The sequence below is a fragment of the Chlorocebus sabaeus genome, chromosome X, assembly GCF_047675955.1.
Source record: "Chlorocebus sabaeus isolate Y175 chromosome X, mChlSab1.0.hap1, whole genome shotgun sequence".
Taxonomy (NCBI): domain Eukaryota; kingdom Metazoa; phylum Chordata; class Mammalia; order Primates; family Cercopithecidae; genus Chlorocebus; species Chlorocebus sabaeus.
The window spans coordinates 23,975,700-23,980,697 of NC_132933.1; positions in this window are offsets into that span (position 1 = coordinate 23,975,700).

Here is a 4,998-nt window from a genome sequence, read left to right on the forward strand (position 1 = left end):
CCTGGCACTCAAGCCCATCTCCTCTCCTGGGCTCAGATGGATCTCTCTCCTCCCTCACCTTACCTCAAGTGTTCTCCTGAGGACCCTTAGGTCAGACAGAGAAGCTTTCTCTTTCTGATGGGGAGGGTCAAAATGGAAATCTCTTATCTTTAGTGTGAAATGATTTTTTTTTAAGTTTCTGCTTTTTCATACTCCCTGCCCTCTTTCTTTTCCTTAATAAATCTTCTGTGTTTAAGATGTTGGCCTGAAGATCTGTCCCATTCATACCATGCACCAGCCGGGACTGTCCCTGTCTGATCAGAGGGGAGATTAAAGAATCAATCTTCCCAGGGGAAAAGGGCCTTAAATTGTTTGGTCTTTTCAATGGCTGACACTGTCTCCAACTCTCCCCTTCCTCCTTTTTCCTCAAGCTTCCTATGCACCCTACTTTCCCAGGCCAGGATGGTTGGCACTGATCCCAAACCTCTGGGGGCAGGTGGAAATTGGCTGTGTTGAGCCATTTCTTCATGTCCATTCAGCTCTGAGGCCTTCCTGGCCCTAGCTGAGATCATCATCTCCTCCTTTGCTTTTTTCCCCAGGAGTGAGGTTGGGTTAGAGGTGGATTCTGATTCCATAGCAGCTAAATTCCATTCTCCCTGTCCTGACCATCCTGCCTTTACCCGTAAAGCACCCGTTCCTACTGACCAAATCTCTTTACCTTGTTGGAGAAAAAAAGTATTTTGTTTTTAAATCTATTTTCTAACTTAAATGCAATTTAATATGTAAATCTCTGCACTTTTGTGTGAGCCTACAAATGTGTATGTGTTGGGGGTTTTTCACTCTCTGGCATTTCTTAATAAAGAAATCTTTCTTTTGGGGGGAAGCCAATTAATGAAGGAGCCTTGAGTGGTTTTAGAAATACAGGGCTGTCTGTTTCTTTGTGCTTCTGCCTCATTTCTTTACTTGTGCCTAGTGTGAGTGATTGGCCTCCCTCCCCTATCTTTTGACCCCCTTCCTCTGAGAGGGCCCCCAACTTAGTGGGGCAGAGAGAAGGACCTGTCCTGTGTCTGGTACCCCTCTGGGACCACTTGGATTGGCTCTAGTAGTAACCTAGCAACCCAGCCCCCTCCCCTCTCCCCATGGCCTGGCCCTGTTAGTCCTTTTCTTCCAGCTCAGTTCATTTTATACTCCTGAGCTGGGGCCAGGCCAGGGAAAATCACCAAGGGAGCACAGTAAATGGTTTTAAAAAAATGATAATTTGTTCTCGTGCCTTGGTGCTACTAAAGAAGAGTCATGTTCCCAGTAATTCAAAAAGCATTTGTGTCAGTTTGGAGAATACGTTCTAGGAATCTCTTGCTGTTCTTGGTGGTAGGCTTTAGAAACAATGTCAAAGGCTACAACTCTGAATATCATTTGTTTTAAAGGATGCAAGCCCAGCTCACAAAAAAAGAGAATAATTATAAACTTTATGTTTGAGATTAATATGAAAGGGCAATGGGAACTGCAAATCTACATCAGTAAAACTTTCAATGTTCTATACGTTAATGTAGGTGGAAAAGACTGGTATAATTAGCTAGACCTGATTATTTTACAAATGAACGCAAAATGTTTTTATAGTTTTAATATATACACTGAATTTCCAGGAGTGCAACAACTGTGTACATTGGGGGAAGAGGATATTCTATTTTGTTCAAAACTTTACTAAGTAAGAGTTGCTCACAACTTTTGAAAATCATGTCACTGATGACAGTGCCATTCATGGGTATTTAAGTTGCCAATATAACATACCTGTATGAGTCTTCATTTATAGAGATTGCTTTCACACTGATATTACATATAGGTAGAAGCACCTCATACTCTATTATATGCTTTAGTATAGTCTTGCCTTAGGTGTCTGTATATTGAAATACATATCCTATTACAAATTACTTTTTATTTCTTCTTTTTAGTCTAATTAGTATATTATGTTACTATTCTTGAAATTATATGCATAAGCAGGTCATATTAACTATGAAGTTCATTTCAGGGTGGCCAAAGATGCATGCAAAATATGACATATACCAAGGGAGTGCTAGGGCTGCTGGTTTTGAGAACCGCTAGACTACATTATCTCAAGGGTTCCTTTCTAACCCTTAATATTTGGAAAACTTGGAGAGAAAATAAACATCCCCCTCCCCTCACACCCTTAATGTACTTTTTAAAAATTTAAAGCTCGTTTTTGAAAATTGGAGAAGTACAGAATAGTAAGATTTGAAAAAATCACCCATAACCTAATCACCAAGATGTCATAATCACCAGTAATGTTTTAGTGGATTTCTTGGTAGTCTTTTTTTCTGTGCACATGCTTTTTTAAACATAACTGGAATTCAACTGTAAATGTAGTTTCGTAAACCTGCTTTTTTAGCTTAGTATTTTCCATATCATTAGAAAGTATTGAAAACACTTTTTTTTTTTTTTTTTTTTTGAGACAGGGTTTCACTCTGTCATCCATGCTGAAGTGCAGTGGTGCAAATTTCAGCTCACTGCAACATCTGCCTCCCAGGCTCACACAATCCTCCTGCCTCAGCCTCCCAGGTAGCTGGGACTACAGGCACGCACCACCAAAGCTGGCTAATTTTTTTGTAGAGACGGGGTTTCACCATTTTGCCAGGCTGGTTTCAAACTCCTGACTTCAAGCAATCCGCTTGCCTTGGTATCCCAAAGTGTTGGGATTACAGGCGTGAGCCACTACTCCCAGCTGAAAATACTTCTTTTTTTTGTTGTTGTTTGAAAATACTTCTTAATGACTTTGTAACACGTACATGTCAGGCATTTAAGAGTTTCTAATTTTTCATTATTACAAATAATGCTGTGATGAACTTCCTTAAATATGGGTGTGTCTGTGATTATTTCTTTGGGACAGATTCCTAGAAGTGGGATTATTGAGTCAAAGGGAATGCTCTTTTAAAGGCTCTTGATAAATATGGCCAAATTGCTTTACTGAAAGACTGTCCCTGTTTGTTTTGCCAGCAGTGCATCAGAGAAGACTCTAATCAACCCATGTCATTTAAACCTTTCGAAGTTTTATTTTAGCTTTTTTGAGACAGAGTCTTCTTTGTCACCCAGGCTGGAGTGCAGCAGCACGATCTTGGCTCACTGCATTCTCCACCTCTGGGGTTCAAGTGATTCTCCTGCCTTAGCCTCCTGATTAGCTGGGACTACAGGTGTGCACCACCACACCTGGCTAATTTTTATATTTTTAGTGGAGATGGGGTTTTGCCATGTCAGCCAGGCTGGTCTCCAACTCCTGACCTCAAGTGATCTGCCCACCTCGGCCTCCCAAAGTGCTGGGATTACAGATGTGAGCCACCGTGCCCGGCCTGAACCTATGGGAATTTGATAGTTGTAAACTTATATCTCAGTGTTATTTAGTTTATATTTACTTGATTAATAGTGAAGTTAAACACTTTCTGCACCTCTCCTCTGCCTTATGTTTATTACCATTTGTATTTCTTCTGTAAATTGTCCTAATCTTTTGTCTATTTTTCCTCAGGCGTTAAGGGGTTTTCTGATTAATTGATTAATAAATTAGAAGTTAGAGCTCACACTTCACCATGGGCCAGGAAATGAAGGGGCCTTTGATTTAGAAGTGGCTTTACAACTCTGGAACCCAGAGTAGAATTACCTCCCTGACATTTCAAGTCCTTAACTTTCTTCATGCTCCCTTGTTTGCCTTATCACTGCCTTTTCTGCCAGCCCTTGCCCTTCTTCAGTTGTTTAGCTGTTCCAACTTGTTAAAAGGGTTGGGGTTTTCTGCCCAAATAGGAGACATGATTATTTGTCATAAAACATGGATGCTGTTGAACAACATAGCTTAAAGGAACATATTGATCATGTAGTCTATACTTCTCTCTCTCTCTCTCTTTTTCCCTCAAATTAAATACTGTAACTTACCCAGGGTCACATAGAGAATTACTGTTAGAGCCAAGACCAGAACCCAGATGTACTGGCTCCCAGTCTAGAGAGCTTTCTGGCATAACTGATTGGTCCTCTGTCAAGCAGGTGTAGACAGATAAGAGAGTTGGAATAACTGCATATGACACTTGAATGAAATGAAGCTTTCATTTATTTAACACTCAATAAATACTTGTTGAAGATTGACTGCATGCTAGGGTTAACTTTAGGAGAAATTGTAGTACCAACCCTCGTAAGTTGAGAAACAGCAATGATTTTTAGGATTATTTGCCATTTGGGATATTACTGATAAGCTCTCCATTTTAGGCATACAGAGGACTGACTATATATAGTCGGGCTGATATGAGGCTGGTTGTTGGATTTTTGTTTTAAACTCAATGCTCTTAAGTCTCTCTCCAGACCCCCGCATTTAGGTTGAACTGATGATGTGGTTTCTTTAGCACAGAAAGTCAGGAAATTGCCTTGCTAAGTTCCCACAGTCAAGTTGGCTGTCCCTTTGTGAGGGCCGTTGCTCTGGGCTCTTTCTGACGCTATCCCTGGTAGGTCCCAGAGGCAATGGTATACAAATGCTATATTGGTCACTGTGAAGTTATAGGAAAAGGTGAAGCCTACATATCAAGTGCTATAGAATTCCATTTATTTAGGTCCTTCCTGGAGGAGGAGTCTTGGCTGAGTCTAGAGGGGAGGCAGTTCCTTCCCACTTGATTGTGTTGTTGGCTGAATAATCTGTAATATGGCCAATGTTGTGTGAGAAGCTATGGTAGCCTCTATTGTGAAGGAGAGGTGGGAGAGCCACTTCTTTACCCCAGTGGGAAACCTCATACCTCATCCTGAATTTCCTGACTTGGGAAGGGGGAAGGGCCTTGTTAGGCCTTGTTGAGATGATGTGCTTATTTTTCCCGTAAAAAACCTCGTTTAGCCTTTGTTTTAATGCCCTAGGTCTCTCATGGCCCAACCATGGGCGGGGAGCTCTGTGAGTAGGAAATGAGAAACTGACTCATGGGGGCTGGGGCCTCAGTGCCATGTATCAGATCACAGTGCCATAGGGTTCGGGGTTTAGGAAAG